Below are 18,237 nucleotides of genomic sequence, written 5' to 3'. Positions count from 1 at the left end.
TTCTTACCCTCACTAGAGGAAGGAACATCCTTGACCTGGTTATTACTAACATAGGCAACTGTTGCTCAACACCAATAGTCAATTCCTCCCTAGTTAGATCCAACCACAAACTAATTACCATGAAAATCCACATCTCACCCACACCACCAGTAAAGGTAACCACCATGAAAAACTTCTTCAAAGCTGACTTTGGGCTCCTAAAAACAGAGGTGGCTAACTTCACAGCACCCATGCAGGTGGAAAATAGGTGCATGACTACCAAATCACACACCAATGCACTGCACAAACACATACATAAATGCATGGAACTAGCCATACCTAACAGAATCAAGATGCTCTCCTCCAAAAAAGGAAGCCAATCTGGTGGTCCCTGCTATTAACACACTCTACAACAGAAGGAAGAAACTGTTGCAGCAAAAGGGGAAGTCTAAAGACTGGGAAAAACTACCTTATTAGCCTCAACAAAAAGTTTAGATCCCTCATCAAAACCTCTAAAACTAGCTATGAAGGCAGAATTGCGGCAGACACTAAAAACAACCACAAAGCCTTCTACAGTTATATCAAGAATCCCCACGGCAATATCCAGATTTGCCCTGAGTTACTGCACAATGGTATCTCCTATACTGAGCCAACAGATATTGCCAACATGCTGGCAGACAGATTTAGTGCCAGCTTTACCCCTCTCTCCCCCCCATTGACCAATCACAATACCAGAAGAATGACAGGCACCCAGCATTACTGCAGCACAGATTAAAGCTGCATTGTCCAAGGCCAAGAATACAGCTTCCATCGGACCCGACAATATTCCTGGCTGTGTTCTACATGAACTACAAAGTTAACTGGCACCACACCTGTGTGTCCTGTTCAATCACAGCCTCACCTCAGGCTTTTTCACTACAGAATGGTGCACTGCTACAGTCATCCCTCTCCATAAAGGGGGAGTGACTACAGATCCTGGGAATTATTGTCCCATTAGCCTGACGAGTCTGATAAGTAAGGCTATGGAGCGCATCATCATGGACCTAATTAACAAGGATATAGGGAATCTCCAAACACTGGATCCCATGCAATTTGGTTTTGTGAAGGGAAGATCATGTCTGCTCAACCTGGTTGACTTCTTTAAGTCAGTCACCAGAGCTGTGACTGAGGGCAAGGCAGTTCATATAGCCTACCTCGATCTGGCCAAGGCCTTTGATACCATTCCTCACTCAGGAATTATTGATTGACTCACCGAACTAGGCATCAACCCCTATATCACTAGGTGGATTGCAAACTAGCTCACAGATAGAACCCACAGTGTGAAATTAGCAGGCTCCAAGTCAGACTGCTGACCAGTCATGAGTGGAGTCCCACAAGGATCGGTCCTTTGTCCTCCCTTGTTTGGCATCTACTTCTCAGAAGTCCAGGCCAACATGGACGGACTCTGGCTGGCCAGGTTTGCTGACAATTGCAAGCTGGGAGCCATTATTAACTCCCCAAGTGATGTAGACATCCTACAGAAAGGCTTAACTGAGACCATTGACTGGTGTTGAAACCATGGCCTTAAGCTTAATGCCAAAAAATGCGTCATCATTACCTTTGTGGAAAAGGTATTTCCCACTAATTACTACGTTGATTGTAGCCCAATGAACACTGAAGGTGTTATAAGAGATCTGGGGACACAGGTTGACAGCAACCTCTCCTTTGACCACCACATTGCCACTGTGGTCAGAAAGTACTTCTATGTGGCACATCTCATTACCAAGAGTTTTGCATCCAGGAAGAAAGAGGTCATCATCTCTCTCTACTCTTCCCTCATTAGACCAATCATCAGGTATAATGCCCCATTTAGCATGTACCTCATTAAACACCTGCAACAACTGGAAAGGGATCAAAAGTACCTCATGAAGAGGATCCTAGGCCTTAAACACATGCCCTACATGGACAGACTCAAAGAACTCCAGCTTTTCTCTGTCTCATATCATCTATTAAGAGACAATCTCTGCTTGACTTACAAAGCCATGTCTGACCCAGCCCTGTTAGAAATGTTACACCTAAAGAAATCCCAATCCCTCCACACCACACGCTCCAGGGACCTCAATCTCATTACCACAATCAGCAGAACAAGCTGGAGGGACAGGTTCATAACCTAGAGACTGCCTATGCTCTGGAACAGACTTCCCATACATGTCAAGCAGAGCACCTCACTGGTCCTTTTCAAGAGAAATCTTGATGAGTGGATGAGAAATAGAAAGTTCAACTTGGGGATCACTCCAGTGGCTCTACTTGACAGAGGCACTGGGAACTAACGGCGGCATGATGCCAGGGCACTTTTATGGGCTAGGCTTGTAAAGGCTCAAGGGTCATTGACCTAGTACACACATATGAATCTATGAACATGTGGGGGGGGGCTCACTTCTGATTGTGTCATCCTTTGGATGAGACTTTAAATTGAGGTCTCATCTGCTTAAGCTGGAAGTATCCCAGAAATATACTGTGTACCTAATAAAAAAATTAGGGAAATTTCCTGATGTGCTGGACAAATTTCCCCTAGGAGAAGAAATACTACCTCAGGTCTCCCCTGAAAAGGTTTAACTAGCCTAGTGGGACTAACCCTGTCAACAAAGGATAAAAGAAAAAAAAAAAAATATATATATATATATATATAGATATATATATATATATATATATATATATATATATATATATATATATTAAATCTGGAGTTAGTGCTCCCTGTAAGAAGATTGTTAAAAATTATCTGAACTTTCAAAATGATGGATTAGAGAAAAACTTGTGAGGGATTTATATCTTTTTTGCTTGCACACTGGACAGTTTGATAAAACTGGAGACGACCACACAAAATAATGAACAAAATCCAAAAATTTATTCGAATAAGCGCTTTCACGTACTATGTACGCTTCCTCAGATTTCAACAAACCATACAAATCTCAATGTTTAAATACCATCATCCAACACATTCAATTGCTAATCAATTAAAAGTGATTAAAAATAATTGAGTTCAGCTAAAAGCATTAGCTACATTGGTGCATAGCAACCCAGTTTCACTTAAGTAACTAACAGAACATTTCATGAAACCACTACAAAGCGATAAATGCTATGCAGCATACTCCTTCAGATAAAACTTCCAGATGAATATAACATCCTGTTAACAACAAAACTAATACCATACCATAAAAATATGTATCAAAATATATATAAAAATTGTTTATATATAAATTTAGCATATTGCTATAAATCTGTTGTATGTATTGAATATACAAATATACGGATAAGAATAAAAATAAAAATATAAACAATGTACAACGAAAATGCATAAATATGAAAACCTTTTATAAAGAAAAGAAAAATAAAATAAAACATAATTAATCACGCTCGTATTATTTGCGAGCATCTAGAACTGGTTTTATGCTAATTAATTGATTAAGACCAGGATCTACATGGCTCTTAGTTTAAAAATCCAGCACAGTTCAATAGATTCTAAATAACTCATATTATTCCCACCTCTCTTGTTCTGATGAACTAGTTGCAATACTCCAAATTTAAAGCTGTGGCTAGGGTGAGAGGTAATATGCCTAGCTAATACGTTCTGCTGATTTTTCTTTCTTATATCATAAATGTGGTTATAAATTCTATCCTTTAACCTTCTAGAGGTCATACCCACATAAAATGCTACACATTGCGTACAGGTAGCTAAATAAATCAAATTTGTGTTGTCATAACTAGCATAAAACCTCGGTTTAAAAACATATTCCATAGTAGGATGAAAATATTGCTGTTCATCCACTATAAAACTACACATCTTACATGTGTGACAACGATAGGTACCCAATCTAACTGTTCTTAATTTATCTTGTTCAATGTGAAAACGCTTTTTACAAAGAATTCTACTGTGATTCTTACTATTCCTATAGCTGAATCCTGGGGTGGATCCTACTATATTCAACGTATTGGGGTCTGTCAATAAAACTCACCAATTTCTCCTAATAATATCCACTATTCTACTGTTATCATTAGTGTATCTAGTAAGGAAGGTTACCCTAGAATTATTCGAAGTCTTCCTGTTTCTATTATGATTACTGTCTAAAATTCTAATTTCACTATCCTTGCCTCTGAGAACTGAGTGCTTGATCTTATCAATCATGGAGCTGTTGTAACTCCTAGCTGTAAATAGCCTATGCATAATATTCAGTTCTGTATGCATATTTAAGGGATCTTTACATAATCTCATAATTCTAATAAACTGTCCCTTGACAATGTTGGAAAAAACAAATCTAGGATGCATGCTGGTATAATGCAAAAGTGCATTCTTCCAGCAGGCTTTTCTATAAAGTGAAGTGGAAATAGAACCTATATTGTTCCTAACTATACTAATATCTAAAAAATCCAGTTTAACATGGGAGAAATCCAAAGTAAATCTTAAAAAATCTGTAGTGGTTTCTAAATAAGTAATAAATGCTTTTAATTTATCTGTGCTGCCTTTCCAAAAGAGCAGTATATCATCTACAAATCTTCTGCAGAAGATCACTTGTTTATAAAATGCACTATCAAACAGATGTTTTTTCTCCCAATAGTAGACAACTAGATTTGCAAATGAATTCACACAGGGGGTGCCCATGGCAACTCCCCATTTCTGTGCAAATAATTTATCTTTGAACATGAAAACATTGTTAGATAGTATAATTTATAAGAGTGTACAAATAAGTAGTTGTTGACTATTACTTATTCCTTGTGCTAAGCGCAAAACCTGCCTCACAGCCTCTATGCCGTATTCATTAGGAATTGAGGTAAATAGATTTTTGACATCTAATGTGACCAATAAATATGCAGAGTCAGGAGCTTCATTAGTATAACTAGCTAACTCATCAATTAACTGATAGCTGTCTTTCAAAATATTAGGCATCTTCCTGACCAAAGGTCCCAATATGCTATCAACATAACTCGACATCCTTTCTGTTAGCCAGCCATTCCCTACCACTATGGGTCTCATAGGTGGAGGGAAAGTATTCTTGTGAACCTTGGGTAGGCCTTTGATATAAGGAATCATTGGATATTGAACCAAAAATTAACTATATAACTCTTTTGTAATCTGCCTGCACATCAGTAAATCATAAATGTCATCATGGACCCTCATAACCATTTTCGAAAGACACTCACGGTTAATTTCCATATAAACATTGACATCACATAACATCTCTGTCATTATTGTATTATAATCTTTGGCATTTAATATTACTACCCCTCCCCCCTTATCAGCAGGCTTTATCACCAAATCATTGTTCATGGATAAATTCGTCAAGGACTGTTGTTGTTCTTTCGTTAAATTAAAATAAATACACCTATGTTGTTGTTTCGCAAAATATGTGTATAAATCATTCTCACAAAGATTAATGAAGCTCTCTACATTCACAGATAAACTAGGGACAAATGAGCTTCTACATTTAAATTGTTGAACCGGTTGTGTTGTATTCTTATCTGAGGCAAACATTAACCTAAGTGCTATCGCACGCCCAAACAGCCTCAAGTCCACCAACAGTTCACTCAAATCACTTGCTTGTGAAGGAATAAAGGATAACCCTTTGTTAAGTAAAGAATAGTCCACTGGGCTGAGCTGAAAACTGGAAAGATTAAAAACAAGTCTATTCAGTTCTTGACTCTTCGTCTCATACCTTGATTCTCGCCTGAGAACTTCCGCTTCCTGCGACCTCGACTGTTGGACCTTGACTTGGAGGTCTCTCGGATCTTCATTAGAAAGGGAAATAAATGCTCCAGGCTTTTACCCAGAACTTTTGGTTTAGCTCCCAACATAATATCTTCTTTTGTTCCTCCCAATGCCTGCTGGTTGGGAGGTGGAGTAGCTATCATAGATGGAATGCTCAAGCCAAGTTCTTCACGAGATGACGTCGTTAATGCAACAGATTCACTCGAGACATTATCACCAGCAGCGTGAACATTATTTAAACTTTGTTGTTTTTACACTGGACAGTTTATAGGGAAATCATCATCCAGATAATTGGTGAAAAGTGTTGTTTGCTATACTAGAAATAAAATGGATGGCTTATTTTGACTTTAAGCTTATGAAACACTGGTCTATACTGAGTGAATGTGATCACCTGAATGAATTTTGGAAAGAAGCTGGAAAAATAGGATGAAAGCATGCTTTGATGCAGTGTGTGTCATAAGTTGTTCAAATATCAGTTACATAGCGACTAACTGAACAAATTAAATACAAGTAAACCTAGGGTTTGTTTTATCTATAGAATCACAGCACATAGTAGCAGTAGCTGAGATAAAATCAGATTTTTGAAATATTGGCAGATTGTCATGTTTGGAAAGATCATATGCAATAAAGGAGAGTGGATATGTGATGTGGCAAAAATGTTATATGGCAGGCAGTAAGCTACACCTAAAGGAATGGGTAAGAAGGAAAATGAAAAGTAAAATATTTCTGTGGCTCTGCTCGACAGGGGCACAGGAAATTAACTTTCTTGGGTGGCGTAATCCAGGGAATCTTGTTGGCTAGGCTTACATAGGCCCTTGGGCCGATAGCCTACTACCTACCTATGAACCTATGAACCTATAAGCAGACAAACAGCTGCAAAGTGATAGTGAAATGCCCTTGCCAAATTTCCCTTAATACTATTAGTACCACCTCGAGTCTTCCCTGAAAATAGGCTACTAGCCTAGTGGGAACTAACCCGGTCAACAAAGGATAAATAATAAAATAAATAAAAAACATGTGCGTAAATGGGCAGTATATGAAGCTGTTATGAAAGAATCTGTCAGGCTAACAAATAAAAAGAATGGAAAAATGAGGCTTGCATTTTTTTTACCATGGGTCATGCCAAGCTGATCTGAACTGCTTGTGCAACAGCTTGGCTGCACTGAGTCTCAGCTCCACTTAGTGCTGTGGACACACATGTGCAGGTTCACCTGGGAGTTAGCCCTTCTAAGCCAGGGTCACCATCTCTTCCATGCTGATGATAGTAGGTCTTCAGCTGGATGAGTTTGTGCCTGAGAGTTGTTATGGCTGCAAGCAGAGCTTAGCTTGAATGGTTATTTACCTCCACCCTTTTGTTCTGGTCTCATATAAGCTATTTTAAGTAATGCAATATGGCACAGTGAAGTCCTTAACCAAGGTCCCAAGGCAGCAATACCTCTTGCACCATCCCATTTGCCTAGCCCAGCTGCCATTCTGGGCCAGCTTCAAGAGATGCAGTATGTCTGAATTTTAGCTGCATACTTGAGCTAGAGATCGTAATTTGAGTAAACCGCGACAATGAATGATACATCTTACTTTTTTAAGATAGAGGAGACAGTGACAATGCATCAGCTGTACCTGAAACAGACAGGAAGTTGAAGGGTATGTAGCAACAAACTAAAGCTCCTTGTGAGGTATAATTTGAGTAAAGCATAAACAAATGTTAATATTATAAGAAATATAGGGAAGAGGATGCAATACTGTAAGACTGATTACCAAGTAGTCAATTTGCAATCTCTGGCTAAATGTTTATGATCCTAGAGAAAGCATTTATTTTAACAAGAGCCATTTTTGCATTATCTCTGTTATGCTGCAATCTATTTTTATAATATTTTGGTAATCATATCACCACCATGAATTTTGCTTGTCATAAAGATTAAGCAGTCTTGGAAATATTTTACTTTTTTTGCCCAAACCAGGATTTTGTGCTTAGACAAAAATCTGTTCTTGCCATGCAAACACACTTTAACGCTTGCCATACCAGTCAGTACTGAAGGCAGGTTTCTGAGAAACAGCTTCAAATTTCTCTTTTAAGATTATCAAGCATGATGGTATTCTCAATACATCAGCAGTGAATTTATCAGAGAGGTTTAGAAGCAGCAAAATACATAAATTATCCTATGTAGAACTAGTAGCAGCCATAACACCAAATATGACCTAGATGCTATTACCCAGGCTGCTTCAATGAATAAACCACAAAACATAACCTTGACACTAAAAGTGCTAACATCCTTGGTGTGAGTCTTCAGCCTCTACAGCCAAATTATACTACTCACTGTTCACTTTCAGAGTCACATCGCTCTCTCCATGAACCAATACCTCCCAGCACCCCTCTATCCATGGTAATTTCTCCAGTTCCTCACAGCTTTCTTCCTGGTCCTGGTAGTACTGCCACCACCCTGAGGAAAGTCAGTGGCATCTGCTTACCTGTCTGTTCTTATTTCACCAATTGATCTCACCTTCACTGGTAGTCAGCAGAAGCAGTCTCAAAGACATGGCCCTACAGTTTGTCATTCCTGAGTGTAAATAATGGTTACCCTTTTTTCAGCTAAGCAACAATTCACAAATACAGTTGTGATAGATAAATACTAGCGCCACAATAGCTTAAAGCTAATTAAAATGGGTTTTACGTAATAAAGAAGATGGCACAAATACAGAATAAAATATATGCAGGTTGGCACACAAGAAAAAGTAAAATAAAGTGCAATAAACATAGAACAATACAGAAAAAATCCAACTGCAGATATCCAAGTTACTAGCTACTTTCTAAAATAAATACTATACCTTAAAAAAATGTTCTAATTTTCACAGACAGGATGTCCTCAGCATGTCAGACACTACTCACTCAACATTTCAGTAAAACGTAATTATATAGCCAAAATCCTTTTGTGACATCATTGTTGCCATGGAGACTTGTCAGAAACCAGCAAGCCCCCACACCCAACACAACAGTCAGAATTTGTCAAAACACCTTGACATCTGTTTCTTCTTGAATTGAATCCCATTTGTGTCTTTAAAAAACTTCCAGTGGCATGTTATCTTAGAATAAGGTGTCATTCTGTCTGAGAACTGGACCCACTCTCTGTTCTTTAAAATTTGGACAAACAAAAGTGTTTACTAGAGAACATACATTCTAGATAAACATACCATAAACAGGAAAAAAATGCATTATGCTTTATTCAGTCTGGCATAAGTACATTTCATAGACATTCAGTTTTAGCTTGGCATCACCACTGGCTTCACAGATCCAAACATTGATAGACTAAAATTAGTTAGCTGAGTTAAGCTGTGTTATTAAAGAACAAGACAGATACATTCCATCCACTTTATATCTTTAGTGGAGTGCAGTGGTTTAGGCCAAGGTTTGTAAAGATGCTCTAGCAAGGCTTGGGATACACTTTGGTGTGCAGTACTCATGAATAGCCACATGGCAACAAATTGTATGTTGTGATGTGAAAATCAGAGCAATGTTACCCAATCTGCAGGTTTACCACAGTAGAGCAGAACAAAAGTAGGTTGTAGAGAAATGCATCAGCCAAGCACCAGCTAGTATGAACATGTCAAAATCAGGTGAGAGTAGGCAGCATGCGTGGGAATATGCTACTGGAGGCTATTAACAAGCACTGTGTGGAAAGTACTTCCAACACATGTAAAGACCTACTGTCTGGTGGCTAGACACAAAGCCTAAAACAATGGGGTACAAAGGCCCAAGAGAGGGTTAGATTTTAAATAGTTCTCTTAGCATTTCTAGAATAAAAGGATGTATGTTTGTATGCATTTTTGAAGGATAAAAAGTTTGAAATTCAAAAGTATGTCATTTTATAGTGAATTCAACCCTCAGTGATTTGTTAGAATACCATAAATTGTATGAGGAACAGACCAAAAATATGACGTAAAAATCTTGGCAGTCTCTAAATATCTGGGCAGTTGATATGTATGGTCTGAAACAGAATTTTGTGGAGAAAAATGTATCTGTCCTATCACATTCCTCTCCATATTCAATTTATTGAATCTGTTCTGGACTGATAACCACCTGATAAGAAGAGTGAATAGACTGTACAAGAGCCTGAGCCGGACTTAATAAACAATTCCTGCCCAGTGAAACATGAGCATGTAAAGATAATATGTTTAGTTTTCTGTTTGTTTTTGGCAGGGAAGTTAGTGCAAACAATGTTTTTAGTAGCAACAACAGCTTCCCAAGGGATAGAGAGACAACATTCTGGTAAAGCAGGGCACCTTCCCAGTCCCTTCTCCCAAAACATACAAATGTGCTATCCCTTGACCACTGAGGGGACCCTAACAGCCACACAGGATGTGGCTAACTTCAGTCCATAGTGGCTGTATGGACAGCACCAGAGGGATTGGAGGAAAAGATGAGAGTTCTGAGGATCCAGCTTTGGCCACAGCAGAGACCCCCCCCCCCCCATGGCTGGGCAGAAATTGCTAACCTGCAGTGGTGGCAAAAGGTCTTTAGTTAAGTTTTTCTTTTTATCGGTGGAAAAAGAACTGATCATAGGACATGTAATTTGCCCAATGGTCTAGCCAAAAATGCTTCTTTTCTGGGAACACTAAAATCGCAAACTGTTAAAATTTCAAAAGTAACATAAAGTCACTTTTCCTATTAAAAACACAATTAAAAAGCACTCAGCTATACTTTAGCAGACCCAAAACGTAACTTAAATAGTTTTCCCACTGAAAAATATGGTGTTATACTGTTTAAATCAACTTTTAAACTGTCAAACACAGAAATGCACACCGTACCTCTCAACTTCTTTGACCAACAAATCTAGACAAAGCCTAAAATAATGGGGGATAAATGATCAAAATAGAGGCACACTTCAGATATTGCTCTTATAAACTTAGAAGGCTGCTAGAATAATAGGATTTAAGTTAGCATGCATATACTGAAGGATATAAAGTCTGAAAGTCAAAGATATGTTATTATTTAGTGGCTTCAACCATCAGTGATTTGTCAGAAAACCACAAATTTTATAAGGAATAGACCAAAAATATGAGGCAAAAATCTGAGCAATCTGTGACAATTTAAAAGCACAGTAAAATTGTGTGACAGTCGTTGGAAAACACATATTCCTAGCTTAAAACATACTTTCCCTAACAGGAATGGAAACTTAAATATTGAAAATAATATGTGGAAGGTTCCCCAAAAGGAACTTATCTCCAAGCAATGTAACAGCAAGCTGACTGTCGATCATCGAAAGCCCACAGTGGAACATGGTCTTCTGCTGCAGAAAATCTCTGAAGGGCCTGGAGCCGAAGTCAGTCTTTTATTCTTCTAAGCTTCAGCTAATGATTTGACTGTGTGGAAAGTGACCTGGAGTTTCGAAGCTGGCTGGCTATTATATCCTATGTAGCATATAATCTAAATAGCTTAGGCTACTACAGTAGTGATCCTTATAAAGAACACTTCTTTTGAGAATTCCCTGGACTGCAGGAAGATCAAATCAGTCATAGCTTTAGAAAATAAATCACGACTGTTCATTGGAGGATCTTATAATAAAACTGAAACTAATATTTTGGCCATATAATGTGAATACAAGATTCACTACAGAAGACATTGATATTGGAAAAGATTATAAGAAAAAAAAAGAATGTGGCTGCATAGATTAAGGTGGATAAACAGCATTACTAATGTAATGAATATGAATTTGCAAGAACTTAAAGAAGTACATTTTGACAGACAGGCCTGGCATGCAAAAGACTTTGTGGTCACAAAGAGTCAGGTTTGACTAAATGACTAAACAGCAAAAGCAATAATACAAAGCTGCCACTTAAAGGACAGTACTGTTATTAGACGTATGATAACAATTCATCTCTAAATGGGAATTTATTTTGATTCGATTTCAAAACAGAGTTCTTAATTAAGCTATAGGGAACGAGAGAGTTTGGGAGGTACGAGACTGAGAAATATAAGCAGAGATAAAAGGCAATGCAATATTGTTCTGCTAAGATGTTTTTGAACCACACAAACCATTTGGAAGACTCACATTTTTGGAATATAATCGGGCAAGAGAGGTGGTGAAGGACTACATGAAAAAAGATGGGAAATGAAAGAAAAACATCATCACATTTTAAGTTCTATTCACTTGCTGTTAACACTAGTTAAATGGCTGAGCAGGACCATATTATGCCATATTAAAGGGTACGTTCTGAAGGCATACTTATTTTTAATTCTGTAAAAAATAAACTATATGCATAAATGTATTACATCATACATATTCTTCAATATTCTAATACTTAATTCATGCACTCACAGTAATGCAAAAACTTCAACCTGACTGATATGCGAGTGATGCGATTACGTGTAAAGACTAGAAAGTGCATTGCTTAATGACATAAAGATTGCAATTCATATAACCTGATGTGGTGGTAATAAAATGGACAACTTCTCTTAAACTGGGCATTGTTACCTTAGATTGGAGATCTATCTTGGTCTAAATACAGTTATAAGGAATTAGCAATCATGATAGCATTGATCTATTTGAATAGTCCACCTAATCCTTGGTAAAAGAATTATAAATATAACTATTTTACTGGAGAAGAGAAGAAGACTAAAGTCAGGAGGGTTTGAAAAGAAGAACAAAAAGGGAGATGCAGAGGAAGGAAATGGTGAAGGAGAATTATGATAGTTTATCTGGATTTAACAACGGTTATGTGAATATCCCAGATAGCATTAGACAAATTGACAATCGAGCTCAGTTCAGGCAGAAACTAAGAAACATGCATTTATTTTACAGATCCTAGCTATTGACACATAATGTTGTGCTTCAGGTCTGTGTGTATCTCCAGCCATGAATGATAGTTAATCCATCTACGACTATGCTTTGTTCACACTGCGACTGACATTATCTCAACTCATTCAGAACATTTTGCAAAAGAGTAAGTTGTATATATATATATATATATATATATATATATATATATATATATATATATATATATATATATGTATATTTCATAAATAGTGTCCATGGTAATCCCCTTTAACTGCATAGTTTCAGTGTACATATACAACTAAAATATGCCCCTGCTAGGACCCTACCTAATTCTTAATGTCTCTCCCACTTATGAGCAATCCGTTTTCTAGCTCTGCTCTATTTAGGCAATTGCTAGTGAAGTATATAATCTGTATGAATGTAACATGCTTATATCATTATAATTACTTGTGTATTGTTATGTTTTTATTTTTTTTCATATTTATACATAACTGTGCAATCATCCTATGTATGCATTCTGTGAAATTGTCCTTGTTACTCTGTGTGAAACCTATTATTGCTAACTAAATTGTTTTTATTTTTATTGGAGCTTTTCTCCTCAGGTCTCAACTGAAAATGGGCCTGTGCTCAGTTGGACCAACCCGGTTAACAAATGTGAACAAAATAGATAAATATATCTAATGAATTTTGACCAAATGTCCATATTTTTTGCTGCAAATTTAATGTGCATTTTTGTTATGGGTGTTTAAGCCTGTTTCAAATTCAGTGTGGATTCTTTGTTGTGAGTGCTGTTTTGGCTTTTTTCACTTAAGTTGTTGCTGACAAAATTGCTATGAACCACTTCGCAATTGTAATAAATAAATAAAAAAATAGGGAGGGGAAAGGAGGGGAGATGGAATAACAAATTTACTCCAGCCTCCAATAATTAACCGTATGTTACAGTTATTTTTTTTCTCACTACACTATTATTTAATATTGCTGCTTTGCCTCCAAACAGCTTTCAGTGGAATTCATTTCTTATCATTTTCCACTTATTTCCTTCTCATATATCATGAAGATTCCACCATTTCCTACTGAAATATCACATTGTTTCAGGCTAAAATTTGTCTCAGCCTGCATGACCTAGATTAGACAGAAGAGATATTTCCAAACTTAACTGACAGGCAGACTAACATAACATTTGACAAAACATTAGATGTTATTGGAGAAAACTGTATGAACATTTGTACTGCAAGTTGTACAGCTTGATAGGTATAGGGTGATATTCATAGTCTGGGACTTCACAGCTACATAACAGTTATCTGTGAGGAGCTCTATTAGGCATATATGCAAATAAGCTAAAAACAGGTTATTTGAGCTGAATAAGGAAAAGGAGAGGTAACTTCACTCCTCTCAACCTCTTAGAGAAAAAAAAATCTGGACAAAGCCTGACAGAATGGGGGGGGGGGGCAAAGGCCTAAAAATAGGGTCAGATTTTAAATATTGCTCTTAGAAACTTGCATGCATTTTTCTGAAAGATATGAAGTCTGAAACACAAATGTATATCATTATTTAGTGACTTCTATCCTCAGATAATCCCAGTGATTTGCAAGAAAATCATACATTTTATGAGGAACAAACCAAAAATATTAGGCAAATATCTGGACATTCTGCGAAAATCTGAAAAGTTGAGAGGTATAGATATCTTGAAAAACAAACCTAATTATGGCAAAAGCATAAAGTACCTAAAGTTAAGCATTAAGTACATATGGAGTACTATGTGAAAGCCTTAGGCTGCGTATACTTTATATGTATTCTGATACTGCAGACAGAAGTGGCTATACACAGTCAAGCTTGAAAGACCAAAGGTGAGCAGCAGACTATGCACTTTTATTATTAATATTTTTTTAAAAAAATCAAGCGGTTTAAAATTTTGATGTACAGGTATCCTTATGTGGACATCCTTTTAGTTACTTTAAAGAATGGAAATGGGGAGACAGGAAAGATTGAAAAAGGGAAAACACAACATGAGGGGGATCAAAGAAGGAAAACTTCAAATGGGTTATGCTGCAGGAAGTGGGAAAGGAAGGCACAATGTTTTTGATGCGAGATAGATACCCCTATTTTTTCAAAATTCCTTATATAACGGGTAAGGGTGGATGGAAAATAGGTAAGAGGGTGTTGGGAAAAGGATAAGAGAAGACGGGCTGAGGAAATCTCAGTAGCAGTCCCAGTACACAGAGCCTCAAACATTTCCACTGCCAGATGGTGATACAATAGAGGACCCCCATTTTGAGGGGATAAGGACGTGTTAGTGGGGTGTTTGGCACTAACTGGGACAGTGTGTCTTGAACACACTGAAAATGGGCCTCAACTGGCTGAATCCATCTGCCTCCTATCTCCTCCACCACGTCCTCGAACTAGTCTTGAAACCCATGTTTAGCGAGACTTGCTAGGCTGCCACATGCTGGGATGCCAGCAAGACTGGTGCCACTGCCTTGACCCTGGGATGATGCCCCCAGACAGGCAGAAGGTCAGCACCCCCAAACCTAGCAGATATGTACCTGGGCCACTCCAGAGGATTTTGGACCTATAAAATATGAACATAAATGAGAGATAAAGAAAATAATAAAGGTGACAGGAATGCATAATTAAAATAAAAAAAAGAGAAAAGGGTAGGTAAATGAAAACACTCACACAATAAATGCACACATCATGTTACACACCATTCAATTTCTCATTTTATGCATTTTTTTATTTTTATAAAATTTTCTTGAAATAAAACAGAATACATGGGAAGTGCACGTACAGACTTTGGATTATGGGAAGTGCTTATTATTACTTGACAGGAGAGTCTATTGTTATTAAGTTCTGGTGGGGTTACATGTTGCTTTTACTACACAACCAATATATATATATATATATATATATATATATATATATATATATATATATATATATATATATATACAGATATAGATATAATTTTACTCATGCATATGTTACGTTTGTATTTATATGGACAATTAGGTATCATATAAACTTTACATATATTTGTATACAGATGCAGTTCCATATATAGATATGTTTATGCTTTGTTTTGCATTATTATAACATGGCAGATACATATTTGCTGTTACACAAATTTCTTATATAACCTTCTTATTGTCTATTTTTTTTTAAACTTATATTTAATATGAAAAAAAAAAATCAAACTTACAGTAGAACTCTGGCCTTCTTGCCACTACCTGATCAACCCACCCAGACAGTTTATCAGGCCTAGACTTTTGTAGGTCATCAAACCTGTAGAGACGCTGTTTGCCAAAGTGGGTGACCTCTGATAGGGATGACAAGTGCTAACCTATCACTCATTACCTCTTGTGGATGCCTGGATCTTATCCAGATAAGACTCCATAAGAAGGTGGACCATTATTAATTTCTCCTTGCCTAACCAGCTTGGAATATAGCCACATGTTTTACAGGAGTTGTCATTGTTTGAAGTGCCAGAACCAGAGAGAAACACTTCCTCTGAGTGTGACATCACCTTAACCAAGCCCATTTAACCACCAGGTGCTGTTATAATTACAACAGGTTTGGTGTAACCAAAACCAATGTCAAATTCATTTCTTTAAAAGAATACATGCATATTTCAGTTATGTGGTGGATAAACACAGTGTGTAAACACTTTCTTTGTAAAACTTACAATTGATGGGCATTGCCTCCACTGCCATTTTTGGAGTATTACACCTGAATGTCATTTATTCATACAGTAGAGCAGCAGTTATTTTTTTGACGGGGGGGGGGTGCAGAAATACATATTCTTATGTGTGTGACTGACAACTTTTATTAAATGCTGAGTTGTCTGATTTGAAAAGGTGTACCGGATGATGTTAGTTGGGCAGAGATTGGCATTACATGCAGTAGGAGTATCATTTTTTTTTATATTTTTATATTTTTTATTTTTTGGTGGTGTTGCAGAAATACATATTTCTGTGTGTGTGTGTGTGTGTGTGTGTGTGTGTGTGTGTGTGTGTGTGTGTGTGTGTGTGTGTAATTACCAACTTTTATTGAATGTTGAGTGGTTTGAGGTAAGTAGATGAGCTGGATTATGTTAGAGGGTCTATATTAGATTAACAAAGTTTCAGAACTTCGAATACAATACGGTCAACACCATATGATCGAAGTTCTGCAACTTTGAAAATCTAAGAAAAAAAACAAAGTAAATTAAAAGTGTTTTAGCAGGGGGCTATCCCCCCTGCACCCCCCACAACCCCCGCTACTTAAATATACCAAGTCCAAGATCCCACTTTAACGGAGAATGGTGCGGAAAGGGAAGATTTCCCTTTACTACACTGTAGCGCGATCTTGGAGTTGGTATATTTAAGTAGCGGGGGTTGTGGGGGGTGCAGGGGGGCTTGCCCTCCTGCTTAAAGCACTTATTTTTGTTTGTTTGGGTTTTGTTTTTTTTTAGATTTTTTAAGTTTCAGAACTACGATCATATGGTGTCGACAATATGGTATTCGAATTTCTGAGACTTCGTTAATCTAATATAGACCCGATGTTAGATGTTCAGAGATTATAGTTCACAATTGAGCAGACTGTCATACATGACTCCATTTTGATTTTTCTAAGCATATTCAGCTTTGAGCACATCTGAGGCTATTCTGCAATCCTGTGGCATGCTGGGGTCTCCTGTGGAGTGATGCAGATTTATCATTTTCCACAGCACATCAACGTGAACAGAAGGCTGCGTTCATGAGCAGCCAAGAAGGATTTGTGTGCAAAATGATTATAAACATGTAATGCCTGTAATTCAGGCAGATGAACATAAAAGGGCCTAATATGCTTACAAACATATGACGTACATGGACTTGAATTTACATTAAATAGTTTAACACCAACATATTAAGCTATGAAACTTGAGTTAGGTGACAAATGATTTGGGAAAAGCAGACTTCTTAAAGTAATGAAGAAAATAATAAAAATGCTGAAATTTAATACAAAACACTTCAAAATTATATAAAATTAGTGAGGTACGTATGATGGACATATAATCATGGCATTAGTGAATAGTGTAATGCTAACATTTATAAGTGGAAAATCATTGCAGCAGTAGTGGAAATGATTAATGACCACTGCTTAAAATCATTTACTTTGGTATAATTTAGTAACTGTGCATATATTTATATATATATATATATATATATATATATATATATATATATATATATATATATATAGGTATAGGATTTATATTACCATGTCAACAAATGCCCTTACGTCGACACATACACACCGGAATACCAATATCTCGAACAGCCACAAAAGCGATTTTTTTCCAAGGGAAAAAAAAATCACTGGGCCAACCATAAACAAAACAAACCAACAGTCACAATGAAGTGGGGGACTTCACCCCCACACCCCCCTACTTAAATATACCAACTCCGAGATTGTACTACAGTGGAGAAAATGGCAAATTCCTGACAACGGCCAAATTACTTTTGTGGCCATTCAAAATGTTGGTATTCCTGTGTATATGTGTCAACGTAAGGGTGTTCGATGAACATGGTAATATAGACCCTATATACATATATATATATATATATATATATATATATATATATATATGTATATATATACATATGTATATATATACATACATATACATACACACACACATATATATGGGTTTTAATTGTGAAGTACTGCAGAAGTAAGGATGTATTGTCAGCTGAACAGACGTATACTTACTTGAAGATTTCT

Source organism: Protopterus annectens, chromosome 1.part1 (assembly GCF_019279795.1).
Source record: "Protopterus annectens isolate FY-2018-M chromosome 1.part1, PAN1.0, whole genome shotgun sequence".
Classification (NCBI taxonomy): Eukaryota; Metazoa; Chordata; order Ceratodontiformes; family Protopteridae; genus Protopterus; species Protopterus annectens.
This window is presented reverse-complemented; position numbering follows the sequence as displayed.